The sequence below is a fragment of the Lates calcarifer genome, linkage group LG21 (assembly GCF_001640805.2).
Source record: "Lates calcarifer isolate ASB-BC8 linkage group LG21, TLL_Latcal_v3, whole genome shotgun sequence".
NCBI classification, from domain to species: Eukaryota; Metazoa; Chordata; class Actinopteri; family Centropomidae; genus Lates; species Lates calcarifer.
Window position 1 is genome coordinate 18545868 of NC_066853.1, and position 16887 is coordinate 18562754.

Consider the following 16887-nt stretch of genomic DNA (forward strand, 5'->3'; position numbering starts at 1 on the left):
ATATATATATATATATATATATATATATATATATATATATATATATATATAGAGAGAGAGAGAGAGAGAGAGAGAGAGAGAGAGAGAGAGAGAGAGAGAGAGAGTTGTCTGTGTTTTCTCACGTGATTATAAACCTAAACACTTCAACCTCCATCTGTGCATTTCTTAGCCACCTGACTGCCGATTCGAGGTGAGGCGCAGCTGATTGGCTGTGAGACAAAGTAAGTGGCATTCTCGTGATCCACTTGCACACCGTCTCCAAGGTCCGTGGGCTCCGCCCCCTCTCGGCGGTGTGGAAACAACACGCATGGTCCGTAGACAGGCAGACCTTGGAGAGGCAGCTCAGAGACGCGGATGGGCAACACCGGCGTGTGAAACATGAAGCTTTCTGTGTCAGTGCGGGAGCAGTCAGATCCCGACGGTGGCGGTGACAGGTATGTAAAGACGCCCGGGGTGGGTGGGGGGCTAAGCGTGCTGTCCTAATCATGCGAAAGATAAAACAGGTTCCGATCATGCTTCCGCGTGGTCCTAGCGCCGTCTGAACGCATGACCGCGTCACTCAATCATACAAGTTTATCAGAGGTGACGGACGCTGCCGCACCGAGGCGGCCGGTGCGGTCCAGTGGACAAGGCCGACGAGCTGTGCTGTGCGCGGAGTGTCGGTGTCGATTCATTCGTTCAGACATCAGTGATTGCGTGGTCATACACAGTCATGTAGCCCGAATGACGGTGGACGTGTAGCGGGGTTAACGTGCATGTCCGCACATTTCAGTTTCCATACCTGTGTACTTGAATGCGCACCCTGCACAGCGGACACGCAGATAAATACCTGCTCCCTTTCAGCAGCAGGGATGCTGGTTTAACAAGACAGGAACGGTAACCTGTCCGCTTTAAACACCTCTGAGGTGTCTGTGTGGTCATTTTGTACAGTTTTGGGAAAGACGGAGCCGCTCCTGGCCTCGGTGCGGAAAATTGTTGCATGAAGCAGAATCGTTTTTTTTATCACACTCGTTGCATCTCTCTCGCTGTGGTCCAGATGATCCAGCGCTGTTGCTGCTGCTGTATGTACACCTTGCTTTAACCAACAGATCATGTGCAGGTGGCTCGACTGAAAGGTGACGGCTCATTTTGTGCAGCTGCTTCACTCAAATGACCTTATGGTGTCAAGTTTGTTGCAGCGTCACTAGCAATGATGAACCTCGAGTGTTATCTTCCTGCCGCACAGGAGTCACTGTGTTTGCTGTGATAAGCATCCTAAACTGATGGGAACGGAGGTGACTGTGAACTGGTGATGTTTTGTTGAGCTGTGTCAGGGTAAGACCTTGCTGCATCCGGTTCTTTTCTCGTGGTATAACTTGACATTGAAACGTTTTCGTTCAGTCCTTTTAAAAGTTAACATTCATGTGCTGGATCAGTCCAATAAGCTAAGCTTATAATAAGCTGACTGTGTGTAAGATTTTCTTTCTATTGGAGAGTATTTGTTGTAATTGTGTTTTCTGCAGTTTTTCCTTCCAAGTGGGAAAGCTGGGGTGCAGTGTTTTTTTCCCCTCACTCAGCAGCTTGTATTTATGGTGAGTTCAGTATGACTAAATAAACCATGACAGATGCATATATCAAGGTGATTTGGACACAAGAGAAAATTCAGTATCTTAACTGCTACAACATAGAACAAAAAGGTTTTCAGTGACACAATGATCTGCAGTGAAATGTGACAGAACAATGATTTGTTTAGGACTAGTTGTGGCACCACTTACTGTCCTAATCCAGCCTTTGATTATATCCCCACCTCCCATTCTGAAATTTCTAACAATCAACAGAGGTGCATATGTCTTGAAATGTCTTTCAAACCACAGTATTCTTAAGCATTCAACTAATGAACACACGGGTGTCCGAGGACTTTGACATGCAGCTGTCGTCTTTAAGTTGTTGCAAGTGCTGCTGGAGAGAAAATAAACAAAAGTGGTTCAGCTAGTTGTTAGTGTTAAAAAAAAAAAAAAAAAGTTGTGTAACATCCAATTAAACAAACCCAAACCACAGGAGGCAAGAGACCAAGAAAAGTGAAAGATGTAGGGAGAAAAACAGAGACTATACTCAAATATTACAGTGCTAGTTTCATACATATGATGTATTTGGTTTTTGTTTATTTTTTTAAATATGTGTTGTGATGTTTTATTTATGTTAAGTGTTTTAAAACATTTACAGAAACGTGCATGTTCAGACCAAGAAGCAAAATGGATTGGGGGGCACAGGTCATTTGGCAAAAAAGTTGATGCTGACTCAACTTTTGCAGCAACACAGAGTAGCATTTTACGTGGTCATTAGTCAAATTTGAGCAAGCACACATTCCTGGTAGAGAACTTTGATACTTTGATACTCAAAACAATGCTGTAGATTTTGAGTGGATTAATCCAAACAGGTTTGGTTTGTTATACTGGGTAGTTGTTTCAGTGGATGTCTTGTAATTTGCAAAAGGTATACAATCGATGTGTGGAAGGTGTTCTTGCAGTGTTACACAACCTATACACGACCCCAGCAGCAGCATTAATACTTTGGCTGTGGTGGAGAACCATGGGAAGCAAAGATCCAGCAGAATGGCTTCAGTGTTAAGCGATGTGTCCTCAGGGTGGTAACCTGAGCCCACCTATGTGACATGCCTGCACAGGGACCTCACCCTCTGCCTGTCCGTCTGTCTGTGTGTCTGTCTTCGTGAGGTCGAGTCGTAACTAGTTTTGCTCCCCTTCTGGCTTGTGTCCACACTCTTTAACTCTGCGTCTCAGGGATCTCAAATGTTAGACCAACTTGAGGTTGTGTAGCTGCTGTTGTAGCTACACATGAAAGAATGTCTACACATTCATATGGTAATTTGTTGGCTTTTTGTACAATTCATGACTTTGTTCCTGATGCGTGTACAGAAATGTACTACCAGGCACAGTTTATTTCTTCAAATGCGCATAATTTAACCCTCATAGTGCTCTTTGTGAATTATTCATCACCATCCCACTTGCACATAACTCTTCATTCATTTGCCAAGTGCTGCAAAGTAAATACTACAGTTTAGTGTGATAACACACGGACCATTCATTGCAATACAAACTCACTTCTAACTACTGTATTACTTACAGTGGTTTGAGTTTTGTAAAATCAGTGTTTTTCATTCTTCATGCCATAATGACTGTGTATTTTACATGACGTTTGACTTCTGTAACTCGTGTTCAATCATCCCCAGTGTCAACTTACTTAGTCAAGCCATATGTTTAAAAAAAGTCAGCAAATAAGAAGAGGAGGTGTGTTGTGGAAATACTAAGTACAGAAGTTAGACCACAACCACAAAGCTGGAAATCTTTCCCACCAGGAAGCTTGTGTAATTCTGCTAAGTGGCTGATTATAGGTATCACAGTCTGAGTATTGAACTGAGCTAAAGCCTCTGTGCCATGCACACGTATCTCCTGATATGGTCGGAAAATACCATCTGAAGTGCCATTATTCTACCCATCAGATTTTAATAATGAAATGACCACATCTGTCCTCTGCTACAGTCCGCTTTAATGCACACTGCTGGCAAAGTTGTTTAAATATTTGAGTAAACTCTGGGCTTGAGTGATGTTTGTGAGTCTCTTTGAATATTTCATACTGAAGTGGAAAAGCGCTGTTCAGAGAAAGGTTCAGCTTTTTTTTCTCTTCTTCATTAAATTATGGAAATCTCAACCTCCAAAATATTTTTGTGCTGAAACAATCGGCCTCAGTAATTGATTAAGCATCAAAAATTTGCTGTTTTGAGCCCCTCATATATGATGGTTTGCTTTCCATCTGTGTTACTGTTGTACAATTATAACTGGAAAAACACTCATTTAAACCCTTTTTAATATTAAAAAAAAGGCCTTCTCTCATACAAATCCTGTAATGGAGCAGGACTATTGTGTAACAGTGTTGATGTTGCAGCTGTGAGTGGTCTTCTCTGTCCAGACTCTCCAGTTGAATGCAGTCTGCACAGGCTAATTGCCAGATTTGTCTTGTGAGAGTTATCCTCTCTTTCTGCACAGAACAACAGATTCCTTATATCAGAATGAGACAGGCCTCAAGTTGCAGTCGTACACAAAAAGTGATGTTATCCAATCAGTTTTTGTTTTTTCAGAACATGTATATCAGATAATAGCATTAAGAAGTTTTTTTTTTCCTAAATCAAGCAGTCTTTGTTCCCTCTCCAGCACAAGCTGATGGATGAAGGACAACTATGCCTTCCTTTCCGCCTCTGTTTACATCCATGTTGTATTGAGTTTCAGACAAGAGCTCGGTTTTCCCTTGTTCCTCCTGACAGGACATCTGTCTCCATTAGAGAGTGCTATTGATGTGCTGCTGTATCAGTCTGTCTTCCGACATCTTTGGACAGTTGAAAAGAGGATTCCCATTGTTCTCCACAATCGGCCACATCGTACACAAGTCTGAGAGTGTGGTACCGTCTTGTTCTGGACCATGTGCTGCTGTAAGTAGGTGATTGACTGAATCTCTGAACCTCTTTTCAACATTTCACAGGCATTTAAAAGGCCTTGCATAATTTTCCTTATTTATTACCAACTGCAGAAGACTGGAGGTTGCAACATATTCCAGCATGTGAGGTCATATCATCTTGAGGTCATATATGATGAATTCATGATGTGCTGACAGTCAGCGTAATCTGAAAGAAGCATGTAGACAGTTTGCCAAGATTTGAGCGCAGATGCTTTCCAGAGGACAACCCCTCTAGCAGTGCTGCACTTACGAGTGGCTGTGATGCACTCCATGTATTGCGTTGGTTGTGATCCACTAACCCGAGAAAGCAAGGACCAGACCCAAAATACTTCCACCCTTGAAGCTAAAGCCCATATCGTAACCTCTGCAGAGGCATTTTTTGTATGATTCTCAGCTTGACGTCCAAGCATAACAAAGACTGGAGAAGAATGGACTTTTCCCATTAATTATTACAGGCCTACATTAACATTCACATCAAAGTCAAAGTGAAGAACTCTATACTGTGACTTGCACCTTTAGAAACAAGCAAACAAGTGCTCCCCACAGATTAAGTCGACTCGCCTGCACTGTTGAGTATTGACTCGAGCTTCAAAGCCTCCTTTGAGGTTGTGGTAGCCTCGGAAAAATGATTTCTGAAAAGATTCTGTTCCATTTACAGTGAGCTACTATTCCACAGTGAGAGACCACTGTGTGTGTGTGTGTGTGTGTGTGTGTGTGTGTGATGCATGCAGACTAGTGGATGGCATTCAGTGGCACTCTGATACTTCTCTCCACAATGGTCATGGGGTTGGAAAGACATGACGGATGAGCATTAAAAAGCCTCATCAAAGCTCTGTTCCTCCTCCTATTTCTGAGCTGCGAGCAGGAACGTATGACCAGCTGTCAGAACTGCACATGGTGATGATCATTAGCTTCACATGGCTGGTAGAGCCTTGTGGTTTTGGATGAATAATAGATACTAAGTGCACTAAACTGTGGAGGGTGTGAGTCACTTTGGGGAGGCTGGAGTTAGACTAACTTTACCATGCCATCAATCATAAACAAGAACCTTTCAGGCATTTTTGTGTTGCTTGAGGCTGACTCCGATATGGAATGTGTATTCATGTGGCATCACATTGCCATGGTATCCTGGGTCTACACTTGAACTTCTCTTAGTAAGGATTATTTGGTGACATGAGGGAAAGAGAGAATTAAAAAAGTGAAAAGCAGAGTAAAATAGAGTGAAAGTTTGCAAGACCTGTTGTCTCACCTTTTTAATGAGCATTTTAGTGTAAGACAGGTACTAATTACATGTTGATATCTATAAATCAGGTCTGAAAATAGTAGTAGTAGTAGAATTAATCATATCGTCATCTGACAGAAAATTAACAATTTTGATGACCGTTGATGCCAAATACTTGGAGGTTTCAGCCTCTTAAATGTTTAATTTGGTGTTTTTGCATATGAGTTGGACAAAACCAATAAGTTATGATCATGAAGACATCACCATATGCTCTAAAGATCATCCTATTGATACAAAAAAGAATCAACTGATTAATCAATAAGAAAATAATTGTTAGATGTAGCTGTAATTTAAATGCTGTCGAGGCAGTGGATATCCCTAACCTTTGCTTACTGTGCCATAGATATGCACCATGCAGTTCACAAATTTTTGTAGGCCAAACTATGATCTGTGTATGACTGTGTTTGACCAGATCAGCAAGTACTGTAGTTGACCCTGCTCAGCAGCTTGTTAAGTGCAGACCACTGCACTTTAATATGCTCCAAGCATCTTTTAACAACTAATATTTGAGAGCCACCTATGCTGTATAGGTTCATCTCTGACCAATCAATTCCTGCTTTTTCTCTGCATTCTAAATTATTTCCCTCTCTATACCTTTGATGTCGACTCTTGAGAGGCAACTCACTGCTGGAGACCACTGGATCCTCCACTAATGATCTCTACCCGGGCTGGGGTTGCTGCTTTTATGTCTTGTGTAACAGTTGCGTTTTTCTCTTTCAGTATATCAGTTGTACATAGTGTTCTTTTTCAGTACAATAGATCATCTGTTTCCTCAGATAGACACCGGGGGTTGTGTGTTGTTGTGATTGTGGAGACCTTCAAGAAAATAAACACTTGACCCCTTGTGGCCATAGATGCTCTTTTCAGGGTTGTTGTTGTAGATTCACAGCTTTATGCTGAATCAAATGCCGGGATAACTGACCCTTGTTTAACAGTAAAATGATCTCCAACGTGATGTATGCACAGTTTGTATTTATAGACCAGTGGCTTTGTGTACAGTCCTGAGAATTAAGTTTGAATCAACAGACATGAGAGTCACTGAATATACATCTTGATGGCTAATTGTGGTTAATACTCAACCCTGTATGTTAATTGAGGGTTTCAGTGGTGTGAGACAAGGAAGCATCTTGGCTTTGTACTGGACCCCTGTCATACTGTTTACATACTGTGGTGCACGATGTCAGACATTACATTTTCATATGCTTGCCAGGGAAAATTATGCTCCTCTTGACTAATAACTTTACTGTTCTAACAAAGCTACGTAGTCCTGCCTTGACCTTCTATTAGCTTTGTGTATGTCTGATGAGTAGTGGTGTTGACTGTATCCCTCAGTATGTCCTTCACATTAATGCATTATACAATGGAGACTTTATCACGGCTACATCCTGAGTTATGTGTAGTCTGGTGGTCAATTCAGTACTGCTATAATAAAGCAGTGTGTAGTCAATTATTAACTGACCTTTATTTAAAGCTATTCTGGGGAGCATGGGTAGTTTCCTAGGCATGTTACATATTAGGCTCCTGTGCCTTGAGAAAGTGTTGAACCCTGTTGACTTTTTTCCACATTTTGTGGTGTTAACAGTCTCACTTCAGAGCAAAGAAATAAATTCTTACTTCTTAAGACCAATCTCCATGCAGTGACCCAAAATGGAAAGTTGCACATGTTGTATCTCTCGCATCATTTAGTGTGCAATTTAAATGATGTGAATCATTTACGTGCATATCAAGTATTCAGTCACTGACACTCAAAACTCAGTTTGGGGAAACAAACCACTTTGTAGCTAAAGTAGGCTATTTCTGTTGAAGACAAAGCACAGCTTATCACCTGTCTAACACCGTCCCAGCTGTGAAACTCGGTGGTGGCAGATTCAGCTGTCAGTAAGGACACATGCAAAAATACAGAGGAAGTAAGTAAAGCTAGACTTTATTTACATTGGAAATAATGTGGAATTACTTGACTTAAATGACTGAAATGGAGCTGATGATGGAGCTGGCCTTGAGCCAGCTTGAGCAATTTGTTACTGTAAAAAAAAAAGGCAGAAATTATATATTCAAATAACACATTTCAGCATGTCAATTTTAACATGTTTTCACTCTCTCATTGTTTTTTTTTAAGGTCTTGCAAAAGAAATCTCTGTAATCCAGTTTCTGCCGCAAACATGAAAAGCATTGTTGGACTTAGTTTAGTTCATCTAAGCCAAATGCACTTAGTAATACTGTATTATCTTCTTTTACAAAAATAATTGAAGTAAACCAGGTTGTTGTAGTTTTTTTGAAGAGTCATATTTAATGAACTTTGTGCATATCCTGGCAAATGTATCACTGTAATTCCACCACCTTCAGCTTTTTTTTCTTTCTTTTTTTTTTTTTGCTGAAGGTGATTGGCAGTGATTGCAGTTGCTTGTGACACCTGGACAGCATCAGCAGTCTGAAGTGTTACTGGGGATCTGTAACCATAGCCTCACCTGCCAAATTGCTTCTGCGGTATTGAACGGGCTGTCAATGTATTGGATGTCCAACTCAATCAGGTCCTAAATTGAGTGTGGGTTGCACTGGGTTTAATAGCCTACTGGCGGTGATGAGAAAGCAGAGCATTTTGTTTAGCTGAGCTCCACGCAAGCAATCTACATTTCTAAAATGCCTGTGGTGAGTGCAGACGTGGATTCAGCATTAGTCCACATTCACTGATAGACACATTTATTGCGCTGTTGCCTGATCCAGGATTTTTTGGGGTGAGGAGACGAGCAGATAAGGAGATCTTATGTCATGTAACATAAACTAACATAAATATTTATTTAAGTTTTCCAATAAACCCCTATGAGAATACAACAGAAGCCATTTTAAGTTGATAGTTTGTTGAGTTACTACCATCGAAACACCCCATCCAGAAAATATGTCTCTGTTTTTTTTCACACTTTTAAGCAGATTGTCAGTCTAAATAATAATCTCTTGTCATCATGTCCTGAGATTGTATCATGTGCTTCCAAGTCTTTTGTTGTCACTGGATCAAGTCCCAACAAATTGTTTCACTAATTAAAAAGAAGAAATTGGCGCTCTGTGTGTTTTGTGCATGGCAACTGTAGCACAAACACAGAAAACACAAAACCTGTTATCCTGACAGATTACCTGTGTGAAATCGAGCTCAGAGAGTTGATAAGAACACAGGTTATTATGTCTGATTTCTTCTGTAGACTGGACATTCCTGTCCTCACTATGAAACCCTGGTGGTTTAGTTTTAATATCAGGGTCACAACCTTGGCAGGACATGAAGTTACATTGAAAGGAAGCCAGCCTCACCACAGTGCTGAGTGCTTTTTATTTTGGTCATAGTCATCACAAAGTCTAGACATGGCAATTCACTCCTCCAATCTCAGACTAAGCCCAGTGCTCTCTCTGTCTCTGCTCTGTGTGGTTGTGGGGGTTTCTGCACCCTTGGCTAGCTCGGGGCATGTTTCACTGTTCGGTGTGCATGCAAAGCTGCTTGTGGAGCACATGATGCAGGCTGCAGCGGAACAGACGTCTCTATGCCCTCACTCCTCCGTCCTCCCCTTCCCTCGCTCCCACGTTCCCTCTGCCTATTCCATCATCTCAAAATGAATCCGGCCGCTGCTGTCACTGCTGACGTGATAGCCACACGACATCGCTGGTGCTATGACAACAGCAAGCCCAGCCTTTCTCTCATTCACAGGTCCATTTTGGGTGTTGCAGTGCATAGTGTTCCAAATTATGCACTGCAACACATTAAGACTGCGACCTTTCAGCCCTTGTTGCCTTTGAGGCACAGAGAAGATTTATTTCATTTTCCAGAATTCTCTTATTACAATTCCACACAAAAGAGAAAAGAGCTTCTACTGATCCAGGCTGAGAAATCCAGGCTGGAATCTGACTCTGAATATTTAAGATAGTTGTTGATCTTATCCGTTTTTGGTACAATAAGTAGGCTGCAACATTTAGTGTAAACATGATGCCTCTCATTGGGGAGTGAAGGGGCAATTACAGAGGAGACAAGGGAGGGAACACACATTCCTGCTGGCAGTAGGTTTGTAGTTTAGGGGGATGGAATCATAGAACGAAGGAGGGAGCAAGGAGGGGGGTGGGGGGGTGAAGAGTGTGAAAGAGTCAGCAGGAGGAGGAGGAGGGGGGATTTACAAACAGTCACTCCACCTCCCTCCCTCAGTTCTTCAACTCATCCTTGCATATAGGAGTCAGTCTGCTGTGGACTTGCAGGAGAAGTATCTATAATCCCCTCATGTGGAGCTTGAAATTTTCCCCTTAGTGATGTGTGGGATTTCTCTTGGCTACTGTGGGGAGAAAAAGCAGAAGTGACACTTCCTCGTGGTGCACACTAAGGTAGGTCATTGCTCCTGTGTATTTTTGTGTCTTTGCAACAGTGTTTGGCTGATTGTTAGCAGATAGGAGACAAATGGCTCTCCAGCCTCAAACCTCCCACTTTCCAAAAGAGGTGCTAAATAACACCAATTTTAGTCACACACACACACACACACTGAGTCAGTGTGGGTCTGTAAGCATAGGTTTCAGTGTATTTCACAGTGTGGTTTAATTTGTCAGATGCAACCAGAGCTCTTGTAAATCATGGTGTGCTGTTTGGGGTTTATATTTCCAGGATTTATCATCTCTGGGTGTGGGTTCCATCAGTGTTTGCATATCTGTGCTCTCATTATATAATTTAATGTATTTTAGTGTGTTGTAACCATATGCTAGGTCTTCACAGCCTGTGCTTAGGGTGGGGTTCCCACCTCATGTTTGTACCTGTAGCACTCCTGCATAGGGCACCAACTTTGCCTACAACTGCGTGCAGCGAGCCATTGTGTTACTCTCCATTCAGTGCCAGACACAAACAATACAGCTTGTGTCTGTGTCATTGTAATGACAAAGCAGTGGTGGCGATAGCGGGTTTCTTTTTGTGATGCCGAGAAAGCGAGATGATGAATTGCAAATGCGAGAGATGGTCAAAGTCAAGGAGAATTCCCAGGGTGCATCCTGGAGGGGGCCTGGAGGACTTTATGATGTGTGAGTTCATTTAAAATCCCAGCTTTGTGTTTGAAAGCCCGTTGTGTGACTCCTGCGGTGGGGAGTGGGGTGAGAAATGGTCATCTGGTGTCATAGTTATGGAAATGTATTGACCGTTCGAGGCTTAGCGGGACAGGAGGTCAGCCTCCAGCTTTCAGGCTGGTAAGTCTTAACAATGCCCCTGATATGACTGCAGGAAAGCAAGCTTAAAAAAAAACCAAACAAACACTGAATTCTTTAAAAAATCCTTATATTAAAACACACGCAGTGGGACACTTGTCTACTATCCTTGACCTAGCAGTCATTCTCCTGAGGGGAAAATAACTGTAATCACAGATTGGCTTACACGGTCTTGTGTCATAAGTTTCATTTAATTGAGGGACACAGTGTACAGTGGAACAAAGATTATATTGTAGATTTACAAGCCAGCAGAGTTCATCTGAAATCAGGTGGTCTTTCAGATACATAGCTTATTGTAAAAGTTAGACTATATATGGAACAGAATTCAGCATGACAGCACATACAGCTACACAATGAGGTTTTTCTAGTCACTCTGTTTGATACCACAGAATCCAAACCACTGTACTTTGCTGCATTTCGTTCTGGGTTTTACTCATGAATTGTCATCTGTAATCTGTTGTGTAGCCAACTTCTTTAGTCAATTTAATGTAGCTAAAAGCTAAAGAAACACTTTGGACGAGTCTGTGATAAATGAGAGCAACTGGTAATCTCTACCAACCAGGATACTGTAGATTTACAAAGGGGATTATACCCTGCAACGTAAAATCCAGTAGTCTGATATAGACTTAATGACATACATACCTGTGCTTCTAGTAGGTCACCAGTGTTAAAGTTGTTTTGATGTAGGCGCGTGCAAATTTGTTTCTATTTGAATGCACGTTTCCCCAGTCCAAACATGTGGCACTGCATGAGCTTCAGCTGCCAGTAGTTTTCTTCACTGATTTTTATCATCAGTATCACTGAATGTTTGGTTGTCTGCCATGAGCTGCAGTGAAAGTAAGACTAAGCCATGTATTTATAACATATTTGACGTTTGAATGAGCATAAAACAATGAATTGAATGAGCTGTTTCCAACAGTAAAAGTCAGCAAATGTAGTCCTCAGTTTATAATTTTGAGGTATTTTCCTTTATTTGATACTTTGAAATTAGGGAGTGCCAGGAAATGTGGAGAGGAAGGGACCAAAGCATACTATCATATGTCATGATGCCCCTTTGCAAGTTTGATTCAACCTTTTCGCATGCCACTGAGTTTTGTGGAAGCAGCGAATCTTATTTTACTACACAGGGACAAATATTTGACAGCAACCTGTATGTAGAGCAGTAGTCATTTTAACATGGGACTAAATATGTAGAGTTTTATCCTCATAAAGGTTTTTGGTTGAAAATATGGTGATGACTGACTGTAACTATAGCAGTTCTAGCAATACATCAGCATGGATAATTGCATTGCTGATTATAAAGGAATGATACATTTTGCAGTATTACCTCTACAATAGGCTGACATTTCATTTAATTAAATGGTTCTGCACCAGAGTAGTACAGAGTGCCTTTTCTATATGTCCTCCTGCTTAGATACCTTTTATATATAATTACTACCAGGTTTCAAAACTTGCAAAAATTGGGTGAAGGTACTGGACTCCAGCTGAAATTTGACTTTCCAAGTGACATTTTACCACAGGGCAATAAAAGACTCCTGTTATGGAAACTGATTAGGACCACTTGAAGGAAGTGGACACATTTTCTTCCCAGCTTTGTGTTGTCATGTGTGTCAGGAGCTAGCTCAGCTCTGCTTCGACACACAATGCAACACAACAGTGATCTGGGAGCTTGAGGGGTCTGACCTGGGCTCAGTCCAGCGATATGAAGATCTTGATGTAGTCTTGTCTCATCATCTAGTGTGCCAGGTTTAGGCATATTCTCCCTTCTGTAGTATTTATTTGCCTGAAATGTGTATTCCCTCCACATTAATTTTGAAATCTGAATGACGAAAATGGGCCTTGACATTGACCCAAATGTGTTTTTGAGTGGAGTTTGAATTGTGCGTCTGTACTTGTGATGTTACAGGAAAGGAACACATTCAAATTGAAGCCATGCTTGGTATTCCCACTCACTGACCTGGAAGCAAATGATTGCCTCTGTGGAAGAAGATCCTGAGTGAACCAGATTAGAAAACACATTTCCAATGCAGGATTGCAGCTCCTCTGTGTCCTTGGCATTGTGTTTATTCTGCTGCCAGCACTGGGACATTCAGGCAAAGACAAGTCAGCTGCCATACTGAGATTGGTAGTTGAATGGCTCGCCCAGCAGTGCACTGGCTTCTGCTCTTAAGGCATCAACAACCATTCAGTGCCGTTTTTGTGGTATTGCTGGCTTATTGAAAAAGAGCAGGACATTCGATTAAATTTGAATTTTATATAATGCAAAGATCGGTTTCAGTGCTAATATTGCCAATGTCTGTACATAAGTTTTTCTCGTGAGAAAGCTAGTAAGACATGGCAGTTGTGGGAGAAGATATATTACCTAATAGGAATATTATATGTCACTCACAGCGTTTTCCGCCAATATCAGCTTTCAGCTGATGATATTTTGGTAACAAGTGGATCCTAGCATTGATACTGTTGATCACAAATCTATAATTATTAAACTCTTTCATTACACAAAGAGTTTCTATGCTCTTCCCAGATGAATGCTTCCATCACAAACTGTTAAGTATTGAGTTTGAATTCCTGTGTGATCCTGCTGTCACGGTCTGACAGTGAGCATTTCTTCAGCATCTGATTTAAGTTTCACATTATTAAGAGTTAATTTTGAGTGACTTTTCAAAATGATTTTCTTTTGTACTTTTTTGTACTTGTGCCCAAATCAGCTTAAATGAGTACACAGCTTAGATTTACAGGACAGTAGATTCACAGATCTAAAAGCAACTGCTACCAGAATTAAAGAAAGAAGGATAAAATGATCACTGATGCTCCGACACTGTCATACATAATTGCTTCAGATGTTGAGAAAATGAGCAGTGTAGCCATGATTTAAAGATGGGAAATTTAAGCAAGATGACAGAAGAAAATGGAGGTTAATTTACTTAGACCATTTGTTTTTAATTGAGATACTCAGCATGGAACTCTTTTATTCTGGCAAATCTAAAATCATCAAAGGTGATAAGGGGGCCTCACATTTATCTGACACACTAATGAGGATTAATTGGTGGCTCAGCTGCAAGTTTCAAACAGTGTTGTCAGTTTTCCTTTAATCTAGGTAGTAATAATTTGCTCTGATGTAGAAGTCTGTCTGGTAAAACCAAAAACATGTCCAGATCCATTTTGAAATTCTGTAATCGCTTTAAGTGGCATATTGCAGATAGTGGGCTGTGGTTTTAGCAGAAATCCCCCAATATCAGATTAAAAAGCACAGATCCCTTCTCCCACAGAACTGTAGTCGGAGGAATCGCCAAAACCACAACCTGTATCCACCCCCTTTGTCTTAACAGTGGTCTGTGGCTCATGTATAGCTCCAATTAACAGCTGTTTAAGGACTTCAAAGGTTGTCAATAAGGACCTAAAGAGCCATAAGCAGGATGTGGTCTGATAGCACCTTGGTTGTGACCCCTGTGGACAAGCAAATTGCTGGCACTGATGATAAAGATGAGAGGACTGTGGCACAAAGTGACACCACAAGACCTTCTTCAGTCTGTGTGGAAAAGTGTAAAAAGACAATGTTTCCTCTCACCATTGCATTTAATTGCAACCATTTGTAAATGAGAGTTTGTTTTATTACATTATGTCTTAATTTAGTCCAATGCATAATAACCAGGAGCTACAGTTAAAAAGACAAAGGGCAAAAATATGTTTTAAAATAAACCTTAGGAGGTTGAGTCTTTACCAGTGACCATAGATGTTTGTAAACTTATAGTAGACAACAGATTTACTAACTTAACAAAACCAGCAGCATCTGCTGTACACAAACCCCCATACAGCTTAAAAGACCAGCAGAAGCAGTGACCTCTGCACACAGTAGTGCTGTAGAGAAAACACTGGCAGGGACAAAGGTGCCACCAGGTTAAACACCAGCTGCTGCTCAACAACAGGCTCCAGAATCGGACCCTGCAGTTTTATTGCAAAAACGGTTCATTTTTAAAATGACCATTCTATGGTGTTGATATTTGCATATTTCTCCACAATTATTATTGTTGTTGTTCTTGTAAACTTTTGCTTTCCAAATTTTGATAAGCATGCATTTTTTCCCCCTGTGTAATAGTAGAAACAGTGCAGTACCAGCAAGTGCCAAATGCCAAAAAACAAATTGGGTTACATTGCTTAAGTATGTGCTTCATATAACTGCTCATTAGTTCAATAGAAAATGGTTTGACGAGGGCAAACAGGGCAACTATCTCTTCACAAAGGCACCCTAACTCAGCATTCCCATCATCTTGGGACATGAAAGCCAACTTAGCTGCTCAGAGTATCTCAGATAATACCCATGTCAGTTTTTGAATAATGTAAATTAGGCTCCTAACTCACTAAACTCTTCCACATTAGCTGTCAAAAACAATAGATGTCCTACTTAGCCCTAGAGTGCAATGTTCACAGACGAAAAGCATCAGTTTGCATAACAATCTATGTTAATACTCAAAATTCAAAGTCAAATTGCCGATCTACCTTGAGTATTTACCTATACCAGTGGTCTCTGCTATCTTGCCAGGTCTCACAGCAGCAGCACTGTCAGCCATCATTCTGCTTGATATGTGCTGGCATCCATCTAAAGGCTGCTCTCCAAAGTCCCAGAACACACAACCATCTGAGCCTCTCATGACAGGGCCAGACAGGTCACACACAGCAACAGCATTTGTCACTGTCCTCAGAAACATGAAATGAATTCTGCAGCAAATGGAAATGACTAGGTCAGTGGCTTATTGTTTGTTTTTGTGGTTTCTGAAATATGTTGTCCAAAAGTTTTTTTTCTTTTGTTGTTGTTTTTTTTTTGTGCAAGTAAATACAATCATCATATCCAGAGTCACTGTATTTTCCACAGATACATTTTGGGTTAAATCTTTGCTGGATGAGCTGAATGCCGGCTAGCCCGTTGCTTCATGATGCATTCTGTGCCACGATTTGGCACAAAGCTATTCCAAGACAAGTCAAGTTGCTTTCATTATCACTGAAAGCCCCCCTTTTCCAGCTGTTTGCTATTCAGAGTTTCTAGGGCTACAGATCCAAGTCAGAAAAATACTCTTTGGCTACATGACAATGGTATATAGTTTTCATTTGAGCTATTAAGTGAAGACTGGAGGAAGTACTTGTCTTGTTCATCAACATCCCAAATAAAATGCTACCCTGGTACGGATGTTTCTCACAGGCATGAAACATTTGAAAGAGGATGCAAGCTTTGCTGACGCCTAATTTCCCTCTGGCCTAATAGAATCTTAAATACAGTTGAGCACACTCGGGGAAGCAGAAAATGAGTCATGAGAACAAGAGATTGCTGTTTGGTACTTCCATTTGCACAGAGGCATATGACTCTATATCAGCAGGGAAAAGTGAGCTGTCTTGAGTGCAGTCTTTCAGTGGTAAACCCCCCCACCACCCCCATCCCTCCTCCTCCTCCTCCTCCTCCTCCATACAACTACCTGTGTTATTATCTCTGGAGACTGGAGTGTTCAGATTACAGGGTTTTGTGTTGGAGCTTGTAACTAGTGGGCCCAGTGCATTCTTGCCTTTCACCGGGGTAGTTAGACTAAATAACAGGATTGTGTTTGCAAGAGTCAGAGTGAGATATCGAGTTGAAATCAGATTGGACCAAAATAGAGCTGAATTTGTTTGTATCCGCTTTCGCATCACGCATCTGATTTCAGTGGAAGATGCAACTTCAGAATTGTTTTTTGCATGAAGCTTGTGTGTATAGGAATGTGCAACCAAGTGCTTGACACTGTCAGTAGGTTCTACCTTGTTTTGAAAAGTGAGAATTTTCATCGTTTCCTCAAATGACACAAACAACTTGACATTTTTGTCCTTAGGGATTTAAAGGAGAAGAGGAGCAGGTGGGAGTTAGG

The 16887-nt window shown here is 41.2% G+C and overlaps 1 protein-coding gene across 1 annotated transcript in view; it reads left to right on the plus strand.

Moving 5' to 3' along the window:
- The first annotated feature begins 82 nt into the window (after positions 1-82).
- LOC108876057 (rho guanine nucleotide exchange factor TIAM1-like) overlaps positions 83-16887 on the plus strand; it is a 45614-nt gene continuing 28809 nt past the window's right edge. Inside the window, 1 exon segment of the mRNA XM_018665354.2 lies at positions 83-434. The gene's annotated coding sequence lies outside the window, so the exon portion shown is untranslated.